This window comes from Aquila chrysaetos, chromosome 17 (genome assembly GCF_900496995.4).
Source record: "Aquila chrysaetos chrysaetos chromosome 17, bAquChr1.4, whole genome shotgun sequence".
Classification (NCBI taxonomy): domain Eukaryota; kingdom Metazoa; phylum Chordata; class Aves; order Accipitriformes; family Accipitridae; genus Aquila; species Aquila chrysaetos.
Genome location: NC_044020.1, coordinates 19,487,016 through 19,503,946, shown reverse-complemented (window position 1 = coordinate 19,503,946; position 16,931 = coordinate 19,487,016). Strand labels below are relative to the sequence as shown.

General features: G+C 44.2%; 1 long non-coding RNA gene across 1 annotated transcript; it reads right to left on the bottom strand.

The window, feature by feature from the left end:
• Positions 1-9: 9 nt before the first annotated feature.
• Positions 10-16,397, bottom strand: LOC115352498. Its single transcript, XR_003927173.1, has 5 exons — positions 16,124-16,397; positions 14,492-14,616; positions 4,056-4,131; positions 3,775-3,952; positions 10-2,533 (listed from the first exon to the last, which is right to left on the bottom strand). It is a non-coding gene; the product is annotated as an uncharacterized LOC115352498 (long non-coding RNA).
• Positions 16,398-16,931: the final 534 nt, after the last annotated feature.

Genomic DNA, 16,931 nt, shown 5'->3' with positions numbered 1-16,931 from the left:
CTCCGCGGCAGGGCCGTGCGGCCGTTCCCGCCCGCGGCGGGGGCCGGCCCGGCTGACCCCTCGCGTCGCTGCGCTGCGGGCCGCCCGACGGGGGAGGGGAGCGCTGGCTCGTCCCGCCGGTTTTGTGCTGACGGCGGGAGGGCGCGCAGAGGGGGCGAAGGGGTGCCGCGGGGAGGGGAGGGGAGGCGGTCCGCCGTCAGCCGGCGAGCGGCCGGGCGGGCGTCCCCGCCGGGCGCTGCGCATGTGGCGGCCGTCGCAGGGGCTGGCGGTCTCCCGAGCGTCTCTGAGTCCGCCTTCGCGGTCGGCTAACGAGGTGGGGAAGCGTCGTCGGCGTTCCGCAGGGCCGGAGGCTGGGCTGGAAGGGGCGCGCAGAGGAATCGCTGCAAGAAGCTGCGCAAAAAGGATTTTTACGTGACCTTCTTCCGGGGCAAGGTCGCTCAGGTTGTGGTCTCTGATTTTTATGCTCTCTGATTTTTGCCCTGCAGCTGACTTCGGCCGGGTTTTTTGTGGCTGAACAAATCCCAGTGGCACGCCTGGAGTCACACGCGGATGAGTGCTTTGGCGGGAAGGAGGAGTGTAGCCTGATGCAGTGCCACAGCCGCTCCTCCGGCGGCTTCGGCCACAGCCGCATCACACTCTCTCTGACTACTTCGCCGTGTCCCGGTAGAGCATCACTTTAAAACGGTAGTGTGGAGGACCTGGGGAATGAGCCCCTGGAGCGTGAATGGAGTTTTGTGACTTGTTAAAGTAATAAGCACATCCGTCACCCAAAGTAACAGTAAAAACCAGATGATACGACACACCTTTCCTCTGACCTGTGGAGCAGATCAACTGAAAATTCGGGTATGCGATTTGCCACTGTTGCTGAGCAAAGGAAGAAGGAAGTGATTTGTTTAAATTCCTGCAGGACCAACCCATGCAAAATAAGAAAGAACAGCAAAGAATATTTTCTCCTAATGCTGTAACATTACTTCTTTCTGGCTGTAAAGGAAGAAAGTAGAGGCAAAATACTGAATTGTACACATTTAGTTTCACTAGGGAAGAAAAGAAAGCTTTAGGTTTCTTGTCACAAGTGATTAATTCTCTCTCCCAAGAGGGAAAACAGAACGGTAGATTCCAGAGTCCTCCCCAATAAGCCACTGGGTTAAACGTGACTAGGCAGAGACTCCGGCCCTTGCCGTCTAAGACTGTGGTTACCTTTTTTTCTGTCGTTGTGGCCAGTTTAAGGTTTTATTGATTTTTTTGCCAGGTATTTTGCCAGGCTAGTAATAACTGGATTCATTCCCTCTGGCTCACCAAGCAGCCAAACAAACGCTGGTGCCAGCATGAGAGAGGTGGTGAGCACAAGTGGTGAGGAAAGGGTAAAAGCTGCTTTTCTGGGCAGCAGTACAGATTCATGCTGGCTTTAAGTGACTATCTAACCATGACCTACTTTGCTTCTTTACATTGTTTGACATTGCAAAGGGTCCCCTGGAAGGAAAGTAATGAGTTAAGCCATCCACATGGCATTTCAGGTAGCGACTTGCTATAAGCAAATAAATTCAAGACTTTGGTAACTACAGCTGAAATGGGAGCTGGAGGTAAATAATAATTACACAATGAAATGTAAGGGTAAGAAAGTCTATCCTGTATAATCAAAACAGGAACATGCACTCCTGAACTTCAAGAAAATAAGGGGGAAGGGAGAAGAAAACGTACAGGAGAGGTTAGGGAAGGATCAGAGCAAGGTTTTTCATTCCTGAACCAGAGCCAAGGGGCTGTGCTTGTCCCACCAGCGCCTGTTGGGAGGAACATTCGCTGCTGCACTATGCGTTCTTTGGACAGGATCCTTCTCTCTCCTTATGGGCATTCAACAATCAATTATCATAGTACCATTTGTAATAAATGGAGAGGAAAATGCCACTTCCCTATTGCAAGATCTTAAAGCTTTTAAAAGGCAGACTGGACCATGTACCACATCTTACAACAGCTCTCCTAGGCCCCCCTTTAGTTCAGGCTTCATTTTGCTTGCAGTGTTAAAAGCATGGGGTATTTAATCCCCTCCCTGAAGCGCTTGCAATCTAAATAGACAAGGCAGGTGCAGAATGGCAGAAGAAAGATTATTCCCTCTTCCTGCTCTTAGTTATTTACTTATTTATTGTTCCAGATGATGGAGGATTGAGGCACAGATAGGTGAAGAGATCTCCCCAAGGTCACACGGGAAGTCTCCTGGTGACAGGTCACAGTTTCAAAGTTCAACTCTAGTTCAGCAACGTTGGCATTTTTGATGAAGTGCAGTTTTCCAGAAAAACAAACCCTCGTGTTAAGGGACACAGTCTAAATAAATTTGCCTGATAACCTTCATACAATTACAACATTTTTGTGTGTGTACATTTTAATCACATTTAACTTTTGGTTTGTATACAAAGTCTGTAATTAATTAGATAAGTCTGAGATACTCTGCTACTTGCATCTGTCCCATCATCTTCCCAAAACACATGAAAGTAGATAGGATTTCCCTGCTGTTTCTTTTTTTCCCAAACTGCAATTAAACCTGATTAGAAACAGAGATCTAGCTTGAAAAACTCTCTTAATGGAACTCTTTCCCACAGCAAAATGTTGATGGTCTGATGGTCATGGTCTGATGGTGGCTGTAGTCCTAAGGTAGTAAACATCATGAAGAATACAACCTAGGAGGGAAGGAACCCATTACACCGCAAGAACATGGGATATAGGCCTGGTGGTGGGAGAACATAAGGTAAAAGGTGATCTTCTGTCACTGTGTTAGACCTGGTAGATCAGGTCATCAGGCTGTGGGATGGATATGCTCTAAGCGTGATTTCACATGGCTGTAATGGAAAAAAAGAATTAGTTGTCCAGCTTTGCAAAATACAGAGAACTGAATTCATCCGCTGGAAATCACGAAGTGCTGACATGTGCAATGCTGGCAGGTGCTGAATTAAAATTCTGGTCCACCTATATTTTAATTCTGTGCTTATTCATCTGGATTTTCCATTCAAAGGGAAAATACATCACGCAATAAAGAAAAATTATCTTGGAGTGGCAGTTTTGCAAGCTTCTTTTACCCCAGTTTTATTTGAAGGAATGGTTCCTTATTTTTGGCAGTGGGCCTAGTTTCTGTTTAATTTTTGCTTAAAGATTATACAGTGTTATACAGATAACACATTCATAATAGTTAAGTGCTTTATAATGTAGTTAATAAAACAAGACAAATATATATCACTTGCATGCGTGTGCAAGTTTGCACAGTGATCGCCCGCAGTTGAAGTTCCTCGTGTTAGTGGAAGAGGTAACAAGATGGAGACCTTTTCCTCTTTAAATGAAACTTTCTTTTTAACTCATCGTAATAGCCCACATTTTCAAAATAATCTTGATTCACCCTCTATTTTGGGGCACTTGTGTGTGTAGGTACCCCCAATACCTCCAACTGCTTGCACAGGCATGCAGAAGCTGAACAAGAAAGCGTATCTGGGAGCCACGGCAAGTGAACACATGGGGCTTCTTCCCGCAAACCTGCATCATGCTGGAGTGGAGTCTGTGTTTCAGTGTCTGAGACTATAGTGCAAAAGGAGTGAAATGTGATGATCTCATTTAATGAATTTCTTTGATGTCAGAGGAAACAATTAGTTATAAAATTTTGCAATTAGGTAAGTAATAGCACTCAGTTTGTAGCAACTAAACTGCATTGATAGCTCTGGCTCATTAAAAAGTTCAGGAGAAACAACAGCTGTGAAATAAAGTGAAAAGACAGAAATGGGGCAATACAGTACTTACATGATATGCACATCTGGCTCTGGGAAAGGACCTGGCTTGGGAAGGACCTTCCCTCCCTCCCGTGCCCTCAGTGACTCTTCATACCCTTGCACTATGGTTCCCTCTTCTCCCCACTCTGCCAGTGTAAGTGTTGGGAAGGCCTTGTAGGATCTCTGTCATCATCTTGGTGAAATATAATCTCACAGGAAAAAAAGGAAAGAACATCCTAAACCATTTTTGTCAAAGATCCTTTATAATTTCATCTTTAAAATATCAAAGAAATATTTTGAAACATTTCCTACTTTGTTACAGTCCAGTTTGTACACCATCCATGGATAAATAGAAGTCTGTCTTCCACAAGGACCATTCAGCCAATGCCTTCCAAATGCAAGCAAAAATATGTAGAATTGAGAGTTTGTATGACATACGGACAGTGATGTTTATCTGTAGATGAATTTCCATAGAATAAGGACAATTTCTTTTCCCTGAACTGGTTAACTGTTCAGAAAATTCAGTAGTCCTAAGATTTTTAGGTATGGATTTTGTTCATTGTATGTCTGAAGAAGTGAATATGGCTTTGTCAGCCTAACACCTCTCCAGACACATGAGTGCAAGGCCATGTTCGTGCTGAAGAGTTTTTAACATAGTGCAGTGACCCCCTGTAATGACATACTGTAGCATATTTGCCTGAAGAGTGATGTGTGCCACCGCAATTTATTGTGGTACAAAGATTTTTATAGTACTGCTGTTAGTATAATTATTATATTACACTAGGTTTTCCGGTAGTGCTTCATGTAGAAATACGTATAATGTCTTCAATGACTTCTGAAGTAGTTCCACAACTGCAGGAGTGATTACTTTTTTAGGAGCTCATTCCAGGTTTCCTCGTATGCATGTCATACTTGGAGATGGTACTATACTATTTCAATCCCCCATGTCTGGACATTGTTTAAACTGAGTTTTGCTAACAAACAGATTCATCTCTCCCACTCCCTTCCACCTAGACATTCACTTACATGATCCCACAATTTACCTTGTTAAAAATTACCGTAATTCTGAAGACGGACCGAATGCATTTTTGCCTGTTTTACAGAAACGCACTTCTGCCCATGCTCTCGAGTACAGTCACAGGCTTCCAGCCGCTGCCTTTGAAGCAGATTGTTGACATTAAGGGTCAAGGCTGATCGACCGCTCTCCTCTTTGGGAAGCATCCATTGATATCTTAACTAACCTTTGCCGTATTGCACTCTGGACCCATACCGCTCTGCAGTTCACAGAGCAAGCTTTGTGGAAAATACTGTGCACACAACTGAGCTTCCAGTGAGCATTATTTAACACGTTTCCCAGTACTGAGGAAAGTTTGGCTCCATCACTACAGCCAAGTCCTGTGTGAAGGCTAGGAAGGACACACTTTGCACTGAACCCACTGGGGACTCATGGTGGTACAGATTTGTTGATGGAAGTTGGCAGAAAGCAATCAGGCAATGTGGGGGAGCATCCTACCCTTAATGGTGTTGGCTTTATGGGGAGGGGGAAGAGGACTGTTGACAGATGCAGTGTGTCAGTGTATATCTGAGTCCTGGGGAGACTCCTGGAGTGTCCTCAGACCCAGCTTATTTCACCTGACCAGTATATGTCCTGAGAGGTGGCAAGTGGCAGCAGCACAGGGGCTGCTCCCTGTAGACGGCGTGGTAGCTTAGCTCTCCTTGTCAGCCTGGCAGACTTGGTCATGAAGGTATGCAAGTATCTATGCCAGGCTGATCTCATTGAAACATTTTCTGTATTTCAAACTAAGGAGTTTTCAAAATCTGAAAATAAAACTCATTGCCTTTAAAATCACACATGATGGCATGCTGAGAAGAAGGGCTATGCTGTGAGTCCAGAGTGCCCCTTGACTCTGCTAATCTGTTCCTGTGGTTAGCAGGTTTTGCAGTGGAAAAAAATGATTGCTGAAAGTGGGGACAGATGCAAGTCCCACACAAAGTGAATGGGGTTACATTTTCCAGTAGTGGTCCTAGAGGGTGATACACAAAGATCAAGTAAGACATCCATGGACACATTTTGGATCTTCTCCTTCAAACATATCCCAGTTATTCAACCAATCAAGCTTCCACTTTGGTTTGTAATGCTGTAGGCAAAGCAAAGTGAGCCATGAGCTTCAGGACGACTGTAACAAAAGTCTTTGAATTGGGTTTAACAGGTGCCCACTTATAATTTCTATGATTCTTTTTAATTATTGTGAGGAACTGTTGTTTCATTTAGCACACACCATTACTGTAAACTGAAAGAAGAGCCAGTGAAATGCTTTATGGCTAGAATTTAGTAACGTGACCTGGAGGATTTCAATGCAAACTCATTGCTCCAAAGCTGGGTCAAACCAGCAGAGATCAGAAGATGTTGCTTTCTGACTGTCTGGCTCCATCTAAGTACCATTATTTTTCATATTGATACCCCTCTCTTCTAAGCAAAGAAACCAAGACATAGAAACTGTTCCTCAGTTCTGCAAGTCAACCCCAAAGCAAGTTTAAGATGTAGCTCATGTTCTGATTGCTCATGCCACCTCCTCTAGGCACCCCCCACCCACCACAGACATCCACTGCTCTCTTCACGTAACACAGACTCCCAGCTTTGCCCTTCTGACTCGCACCTAAGCGAGATGCCCACAGAAGAGAGGACTTGAACCCCTCCTGTTGTGGTAAGTGAATAAGTGGAGCCTTCTAGGGAGCCTACTCCCAAATGCTAGTTCTTGCCCGGGGAAGCTATTTTCATCCCCCCACCACAGTCAGCAGAAACTCTCCTCCAGAAGCATTCTAAGGCATAGTAGGAGATGCTGGCTTCGGAAGCTAAACCAGCTTCTGATGGTTTTGCCCCATGTTGGCAGCTTCCAGTTCTGCATCGCTGTTTGCTGCTGTCTTATCTGTATTGCTGCAATTGCGCTGGCTCGAAAGCAAATCCCTGTTTTCAGGGAAATCATTTCTATCAGTTTGTTACCCAGCCCCATGACAGTGACCGCAGCATGAGAACAGGAGTGGGAAACTACAGTGTGGGTGTAGGGACTCCTTTAGGCCACTTCCACCATTAAAAGCTCTCCGTTTACATAGCAGCCAAGGGTGAAGTTACCCAGCAGAGCTGAGTCAAAGGATCGGCTCAGCACTGTGGGAACGGGCAAGTCTCAAAGTGCTGCCCTCCACCCCTGCTCATCCCTCGCACCCACCAGCTTTGATGCTTCTCTAATCTCTTCCTGAGCCAGTTCAGCTCACTAAATCAGCTGAAGACTATCACTTTTCTTGCCTTGAAGCAGTCTTCTGTTCATTAGCCAACTGACTGGGTTCAGTGAAGTGCCCAGCAAACTCCAGAGACAGCTCAAGAAGGGCCAGGATGAGCAGGCACAAGGAGAGTCCCTTCCCTTTGTTGTGGCTGAGAAACACTAAATCAGCTCTCTGCCTCTCCTGAAACTTCCACCCAAATTAAGCTCGTGCTCTGAGTTGCCTGCTAGAGAAGCTTACATTTCCGCAGGCTACAGAAGGAGCTGCGGATAGGGATTAGCTTCACTCAGCTAAATTTAGTCTATGTGCATACCTCTTCCTGTACCTGGTGTAATTCCAACACTTCTTATTATTGATAGCTCATGCACATAAACTATCGTTAATTGTCTTGAATAGCATAATCAGCCCCAGCAGTGATAGCTAACACCAGCTAGATAAGCACGACATTTTTTAACTTGGCACGCGCCAGAGATTTACTGTGCGCATTTAGCTTGTACTCTTGAACTCTCCGTGTCGTTGTAAACTTACTAGTTAATGCTGAGACATATGCATGTGGGCAGCAGGAGATTTGGTAGGTTCAGAAAGTCACAAGCTCCCTGTAATTTATTGATTTGCTTTTTAGCACCTCAAGAAAAGTAGGTAGAAATTTACCCTGCCTGGATTTTAGTTTTATTGATTGGGATTTGGAATAGTAATTAAAATTAATAGATTTAAACAGTACACGTTAGATGGCGGGGGCTTTTGGTTTACAAAGGTGCAACTAGAAGTGGTTTATTTTGAAAGTTTAAAAAAACAGGGAAGCATTTTGCATGAAAGCCATTCTGAAAGCAGGTAAAAACTGTATTTTGTGTGACCATGAGTTGTCTTATCCTTTTATAACTTTACTGTGACTGCTTTGCCTGCTTGGGCTGGTTCTGGGCCTGAAAGATGGAGGCCCTTATCCTAGCTATTCTGAAAAGTTCATAGAACAGAAGACAAAAAATTAGTGAACGTTATGTAGTAGGTATCAACCCCCCTATTTTCCCAAATCATCCCTTTAGTTACAGATTGGCACTCTACTGACTGCTGTCTTTAGTGATTGTCATATTTATTTATTTCTACATCAGTGAGTAGATTAAAAGCCCTTAAAACTATGTGATGTCCTAAACTTATTGTTTACTTTTCCTCAGTACAGCTGATGCACCTTGTAGTCACTCACTTTTGCAAAGCTATTCCTGATTGAAATTATTGAATATATGATGCTGCTAAATGCATTTCAAATTGTATTGTACCTGCCTGTATTATTTCACAAATGATGTTTGATATCATTGCAGCTGTTGTATCTACTTGGGAATGTGGTGCTCACCTTTCAAATCAAATAAATACACAAAACTGATTACATTCCACTTTCTCTTTAGTGGTTTCATCATTGTACAAAATATAATTAAATTGTCTTGCCATATGATAGGAAGTATACTAAGAGGACATTTACAGCCCTGCATCCCTGATTGTTGCTTCATGTCATAAAGGAACTTGACATCTGTCTCTGTTTGTACAAGGTAATGGTTTGCTCATTGTCATGAGTTCTAAATAGCAACTGAAAGAGCTGTGTGAGCATGGATGATTATCTTCATCAATTGCTTATTGTTGTTACTCTTTGCATTAACCCTTTCCTTCTAGTTCCGTCCACGCTAAGACTTCATCAATGCTAGAAAGGATTTGGCAGCGCAGTTAGACTTTGAAAGTATGCCAGCCAGTGCTCTTGGCGGAGGCTCATCTTGTAGAGCAAGATCTTGTTTCTGGGACAGTTTATGTCACCTCTGCATATAAAACATGCTGTATCAACCAAACCACCTTTGATATCTAGCATGTGCGTGGGTATGTGTAGTTAAAGAACAGTTATACTATAGCATAATTACACGATTCCATATAGTAAGTGCTACTGGTACAGTGTAGTATTCTGACAAGCTTCAAATTGATGTTGCTGTAGCAGCATAACTTCTAAGAATAGACCAGGGCTCTGCTTCATTTTTGGTGTAGTAAATGACAAAAAATACAGTTGTGACTTCTGGGCAACTTCCCAGTTGCCTTTTAATGTACCATTTGTGAACTGTATTATTCTCTAAATATCAATTATAAGATGTTAGCTATTGAAGGAATGCAGAAAAAAATACACAGAAAGAGCCCATCCCTCTTCCACTTGTTTTTGCCATGAAAAACGCCTGTGGGCACTGGGCTTGGGCAACCTTTGCTTCCATGGATGGCTGATGGGCGAAGGAAAGCACCTCATTGAAGGATCTGTCTGGCATGAGGCTGACACCGTGATTCTGAAATTGGACATGACAGAGGCCATCCTGGCTTGCTCAGTAGTGAACTGTTGATATAGGGAATTTAACTGGAGAAAACACAGATCCTTACAGACATTAATGGCAGAATACCAGCACCTGACACTTGATCCTGAGGGCAATTCGACTAATCCTAAAATACAGGCTAAGAGGATGAAGTGCCTGTAGGAGAGCGTACCTCTCACTAGGATTGCAAAGGGTTCTGGTCAGCTGGCTTAAAAAAATTCTCAAGGGGGGAAATGTAGGAGACATGAATACACACTTTAATGATGGGATTTTTTCTCATCTACCTTTAGATAAACAGAGCATAGGTTTATAGGTGTCTAGTCACCTTACAGTGAAAGGAAAAAGAGAAGTTATTTTGATTCATCTGTTCTAATCCAGATGTCTGTTACAGAGAAAAATGCGTTGAATCCTAGAAGTGCTTTTTCCTTCCCTTCACTCTAAAAGTGGGCTGAATCATTGGGGGAAAATGAAAAAGATTAATTTTCAGTCTGATCAGTGACACAAGAAAAGTGGGTAGGGGCACATAGCAGGGGAAAAGGAAGAGGTGGGGTCACCTTTTTAGTACTAGCCCTTCTTAGCTCAGTGTAAGCCAGTCATGAAGCTGCACCTTCAGAGCGAGGTGAAGGTCACTCATTCCAGCTGAGCGCCGGGCTGCAGAGGATGGCAGGCATGTGCTCCTATTGTGCCCCTGCCAGTTTCAAAGGACAATTATTTTAGCCAAAACAACTGCCAAGGTCAAGTGACTGCCTGTGTATTTATAGCAGCAGGGCAATGCCATTAAGTAGCATTAAGTGCCCAGACTAACAAAGGAAAATGAGCAGGTCTACAAATACCATCTCCAGCTCGGGTTCCCTCTGGTGTTCACGTGCTGGAAGTCTGCTTTACAGCTGTAAGGAATTCTGTCACGATCCTGTTAGCGGACATAAAAAAATGAAATCAGATTGGGTTACTGTATGAATGAGACGCAGTGGACCCCTGCAAAGAGTGTTCTGTAAAACTGGGGTTGGCCAGTACTTAGGGAACTGATGGCACTTCAGGATGCAAAATGGTACTAGTGCTATCATCAGAGAAATAGAAAAAGAGAAAATCTAAGTGCTTCTGGCTGTTAAGGGCCTCAGAGGTACTCGTTCTGGGAGTTTAACGCTATTTAGACCAGTGTGCTTCTTCACTAATAAAATGTCTTAGAAGGTAACATTTGGTATTGCAAAGGGTTGTGGGTATTTCTATCTCAAGCAGCAAGGTAATAGCAACACCTCTTAAATAAGCAGTTGTGAAGTATTTGTGTCAGGAGCCACTGAGGGTGTCTAATTATTTAACTAATCATGTCTGTATCGCCGATGTTTACATTGTGCTGCCCTCACTGACGCTAGTATAACCCTCACCTACCTATTTCAGGCATCTGTCTGGGTCAGGAAATAAAGGTTGCTTTCCTTCTAACTGAGTTTCTTACAAGCCTTTTATTGCTGCCACTCCCACTCAGAGTGTGCAGAGTCTCCTGATTACTCTGATCCCTTTCCAACAGGTCTAAAGATTGAAAAACGTAGTGGAGATGGCCCAGCTTATACTGATCTATGGTGTATTGGGTTTGCGTGGCAAGGTTTTGGTAGCGGGGGGGCCACAGCGGTGGCTTCTGTGAGAAGCTGCTGGAAGCTTCCCCTGTGTCCGACAGAGCCAATACCAGCCGGCTCCAAGAGGGACCCGCTGCTGGCCAAGGCCGAGCCAATCAGTGATAGTGGTAGTGCCTCTGGGATAACAGATTTAAGAAGGGGAAAAAGTTGCTGCGGCGCAGAAATGGCAGCCGAAGACAGGAGTGAGAACGCATAAGAGAAACAACCCTGCAGACCCCAGGTCGGTGCAGAAGGAGGAAGGAGGAGATGCTCCAGGCGCTGGAGCAGAGATTTCCCTGCAGCCCGTGGGGAAGACCATGGTGAGGCAGGCTGTCTCCCTGCGGCCCATGGATGTCCACGATGGAGCAAATCTCCACCTGCAGCCTGGGGAGGACCCCATGCCGGAGCAGGGGGATGCTCGAAGGAGGCTGTGACCCCGTGGGAAGCCCGCGCTGGAGCAGGCTCCTGGCAGGACCTGCAGACCCATGGAGAGAGGAGCCCACACTGGAGCAGGTTTTCTGGCAGGACTTGTAACCCCGCGGGGGACCCACGCTGGAGCAGTCTGTGCCTGAAGGACTGCAGCCCGTGGAAGGGACCCACACTGGAGCAGTTCGTGAAGAACTGCAGCCTGTGGGAAGGACTCACATTGGAGAAGTTCATGGAGGACAGTCTCCTGTGGGAGGGACCCCATGCTGGAGCAGGGGAAGAGTGTGAGGAGTCCTGCCCCTGAGGAGGAAGGAGCAGCAGAGACAGTGTGATGAACTGACCATAACCCCCATTCCCCATCCCCCTGCACCACTGGGGGGGAGGCAGAGAAATTTGGAGTAAAGTTAAGCCTGGGAAGAAGGGGGGGGGGGGGAAGGTATTTTAAGGTTTAGTTTTTATTTTCTTATCATGCTACTCTGATTTTGATTGGTAATAAATTAAACTAATTTCCCCAAGTCGGGTCTGGTTTGCCTCTGATGGTAATTAGTGAATGATCTCTCCCTGTCCTTATCTCGATCCATGAGCCTTTTGTTATATTTTCTCTCCTCTGTCCAGCTGAGGAGGGGAGTGATGGAGCAGCTTTGGTGGGCACCTGGCATCCAGCCAGGGTCAACCCACCACATATGGTTTCCTTCAGGTGGAAATTAAGATCGGAGCCATACAGTTGGATGGCTTTCTTGGCATCTATCTTCGATGACAGCTTTCTGGTTTGTGCTCTGGAGGGAGAAATTTGTTAGCTAGCCAGCTCGGGAACTGCCAGGGTAATGTTTATTCTCCTGATTGGTATCTTTTGCTCTATGGTCTACTTGGAGCTTCAGCCTAAAAGTCAGTGAAAACTGCAACCGGAGCAAAAAGTGTTACTGCTTTTATGGAGGTTTAAATGTTTGGGGGGGGAATGCCTCTGAGTAGTTGATGTGGCATTTTATGCTCTGGAATCACACAATCTGATTCAGATTTCCAGGCACAATCATAGCACAAACAATATTATGTCACGGTGTCTCACAGCGTGTTGCATCTGTCTCTACCCTGCCTATCTTGGCTGCCCCTTTGCTTCAGCAACGCTGCCTCCTCCAAAGTTATGTTTCAGCCTTATTCTCAGTGAAATCTACTCTGTCCTGAATTCCATGTCAGGGCAATATTTGTGTGCTGTGTACACCCAGCTCCAAAGTATTTGTAATGATCACATCTCAGCTGATAATTTCTTTTAATGGTCTTTTCTATTATCCAGTTACTCTTTTGACCATGGAGCAGATTTTTCTTTCAATCACAGTGTCAGTAACCTATATGAAAGCTCTGTTGTCTTTAATGATACAGTAGTATCCAGACTTAAGTTCCCTTTGGTCCTGCCTTCAAGGTCATTTCTTCTCAGCCTGAGAAGCCTTAGGAAACCTTACCCAAGCACTGACTGATCTTTCATTTTCCTCTTGGCTCCAAACATTTTTCTTAGCATATGTAAGTACTCTCTGAAAACCTTTTTGGTTGTTTTTTTTTTTTTTTATTGTGTCCATCCAGTAGGTGCAGAAGAACATAAACCCAGAAAAAAATTGTTTTACAGACTTTGTGGTCCAAAAGCACAAACTTAGAGTTGGAGCTTGAGATCTCTTATGGAGGGAATACAGCATTTTACAGCAAACATGTAAACCAACAGCAAATAGATGGCTCCAGATAGGATTAGCCATCTGGGAGACAGCAGTATCAAGAGACACTATAAAAGGGGCTGTAAAGGTTATGTCAAGGCCCAGGGATTTATAATTTACATGTAATTGCATTTGCTGCCAAATGAGGAGGAAAGTGAGACTGCTATCATGAAGCAAAGAATCAGGACCTCTAAAGAACTTAATGCATAATTAGCACTGTGAGTGACAGCCTCTGTTATTATTGCCACTGCATTTCTTGTTATAGCAAGACAAACAAATAAATAAGGGAAGGGGTGGGTGCTAATCATAGAGCACAGAAAAAGCTGAGAGAGGATGCTAGAGGTTGTATGGGTGTCAAACTTACCAGAATGACTGAGACAGCAGCTTACAAACACCACCAACAAAATCATAAACTAGGCAATTTATGAGAGCCAAATTAGGGATAGCCACAGAAAAGAAAGAGAAAGAAACAGCACAAATGAACAAAGAAGATCTGTGCACTTTTCCTGAGTGCTAGGAGTCAGTCTGCTCAGAGATTGCTGGCAAGTCCCTTCACTTCTCCAAGACCCACTTCTGCACCTGCACTCCTTGTAAAGCACTTTGAGACTTGCAGAAAACAAGCAGGCTGCTGTAATGAATGGATTTTTAAGGACTGCCATATCGGGTCAGACCAATAGGTCATTTAGTCCAGTATCCTGACGCCTGTTGTAGCGAAAAAGGAATACAAGAAGCAAGACAAATGCTGAGAGAAGTTACTTCTGGTATGTCCTCCTTACTTCCAGCAACCAGTGGTTTAGGGATAGACTTTGCTGCTAAATCTGTCATTTGTTGGAATTCACAATGTTAAAGTCTTAACAACACCCTGGCAAGGAGTGCCTGGAGTGACACCAGTGGTAGGAGGGAACAGTAGTTAAACCTTGGGGACATCTGGCCACAGTTGTTTCAGAATGAGCTCTGGTACAAAACCCCAGAGCTAAACCAGCCATGTTTGGAGCACTTTAGTTCTGGAGTCCCAGCACGGAAAGCGCCTGGGACATTCGATCCAAGCTTATTCCTCAGTAGAAAAATTTTCAGCTCATGGCTATGTCTGCTTTGTAGTAGTTTTACATTACAGGTAAACAGAGTTGTGTAAATCATGTTTGTTTTAACTTTTCTTAACAAGGCATCTCCCATAACGCACATTCGGAATTAACGATTAGGCAAAGCCAAAAGCCCCGCTGTGGTACTATGACTGGAGGTGATCATCTCTAGCATTTAAAAGTGCTCACTAAAACAAGCAAGCAATACCAGCACCTGCGTAACCTAGCCCTTCTGGAAGGTAAATCATCTTCCTTGGCTCACGTGACCCCTGGCAAGGACAAAGGTCCCATTTCTGCAACCTTGTTGTCTCAAGGGCTTGTAAATGTCTTTACCTTGGGTAGCATCTTCTCCTTATTCAGTTCCATTTACCTCAATGGGATTGCTTGCAAAGTAGTCAGGGCTGACAGGGCATCGTAAGCTGGCCAAAACAAGAGAGTCTTTTGACCACCCGTGGAAGCTGACAATGTGGATAGGAAATATTAATGTTGGCAGTGCTTATTATAGTTTTTCCTTAAAACGAATACAAAGAAATTTCTTTAACAGATAAAAAACATTTCATATCTAGTCACACTTACATTTACTTCTTTAAAGCAGTTACAGTATTGTTTAGACAGGTATTTGCTTGTTTTCACTGTTAAAATTACTTGTCCCTTGAGCAGAATGTCAGATATTTACATTTTGCCAGGGGCCATTCATTTAGATACTCTGCCAGTCCGGCAGAAGTAGGCTCTGAGGCATTTAAGCAAGGAAATTCAAAAGTAAAAGCAACTGCAGAAAGCTGTGCTTTTCCTCTTCAGAGTCTGGATTCACTGAATCCAGTGAAAAGATTTTAAAGCAGCATCCCAGGAAGGAATATAAATGATCAACAGTGTCTAGAAGAGAGCACTGTCTATTCCTGTACTGTGTTAGTAAAACAGAGTATCCATAAAGGATTAGTAATCCAGAAATATGTAACCCCAGTTATTAAGTGCTTACAACTGACATTTCTTTTTAATAGATTGTTCACGTACACAGCCACGCAGGAGCCTTACATAGACTCAGCCTTTTGTAACTGCATCTTTTTCAGGGCAGAATGAGAGCCTAAAATATACATGAAAGACAGTAGTAGAGGAAAAAAGATAAAGCATAGAATTTGATCAGGTTTAACCCTGTACACATAAACCATGTCCCAGTTAGATCTGCTGGAGTCAGATTTGTTTCTTCCCCTGTAGAAAGAGAAAGGTGGGTAAAAAAAATTATATATTTTTTAAATTTTCTTCTTGAAATTTCTGTTTCCTTCTTCACATAGTTACACAGATTTTTCTATGAAAGCAAATAGTTAGACAAAGGTTAGGTTAAAATTTTACCAGAATCCTTAACTCAGCACACAAAATCTGAAGTGCCTTTGTGTTTCCCCAAGGTCTGTAGTGAGTTTGCTTAGCTGTTCCTCTCTGCTTTGGGAAGAAGGGCTCCTACCCAGAAACATCAGCACTCTTTATGCTTGTTGACTCCAGTTATACTGGAGATAATCTTTATCTCTAGCACTTAAGGGACGGCTGTAACTGCTATACTTATTGGAGTCAACAGAAAACCAGTGCTGAAGCTGTTTGCCCAAAGCCCTCACTCCTCCAGCGAACAGGGCAGGGTACCAACCTCCTCCTGCCAGCCCTCTGGACCAGAGCTAAGGAGACACAAAGTTCCAGTACTTTCTTCCTGCTCTCCTAGGATTCTTGGTTTATTTTCCACCTTGTTTCCTAAAAGGTAACACAGCACCAAACCTGATCATTTTTACAGGCTCTGCCTGTGTGTGACTGCTGCTCTGTTCTCCTCTGAGAACTACTGAGTAACTCCTGGGCAATTTCAGCAACACATGAGAGAGGAGATGGGTTCTCAAAACCACTAACTTTCTACATGCTCAGCAAAAGACCAGGAGAGGAGAGAATTTTTTCATGCTTTCTTGCTAAGTGGAAAGTTAATGAGCTTACTTTTTCCCTAGATGTTAAAGAATCCATACGATAGGGACATTTTGGAAAACAGACTTCGTTCCTTCTGCAGTCTGTAGCATTGGTTAACATGCACAGTCATCAGAACGAGCTGGAATGAAAGAATCAGCAGATTTTGTCACTCATGTCACCGCAGGACAGCAATGCTGCCATCACAGGACTGGGACAAAGAGTTAGGTGTGGGCCAGCACGCACACAAAGGCAAAAGCATGCAGTGGAAGCAGAAACTGGGTAGCTGGGAAATACAAAGGAGACTGTGAAAAAAAAAATACTAATTTGTTAATTAGTCAAAAAAGCATTGCCCACACAGCTTGTTTTCTTTGTTCTTTAGCCAGGGGAGGGCTCTGATGAAACAGGACAGGCAATTGTGTAATGTCAGTGCTGCACAGAAGGGTGGTCAGGGCAATGGTAAAACAAAACCTTGAGGACAAGAACCAAGAGGTAAGGCTGATTTGTGAAGACATATCACCAATTAGTGCACCGGCAGCGGTGGCTAGAGACCAATTGATTCTGAAAGAGAAGTACAAGTGCTCTAAGAGAAATGACGCCGAAAGAGCTGGCGATAGGGGATGTGCCTCCATCGCTGACACACGTGCTGATACAGACCATTGCTCACTGGGCTCGGTTCCCGCTGAATTCAGTGCCCCCTCCAAGACACCTTCCTCCCAGCTGCTCCCTCTGCCAGCTAACGCTCTCCACTGGTTGAACCAGCACGTCTCTCTTTTTCAGACTAAGCCAAAGCTTCTTTTGTTTCTGCCTGTCAAACTCATTCCCATTTTTTTCTCATCTG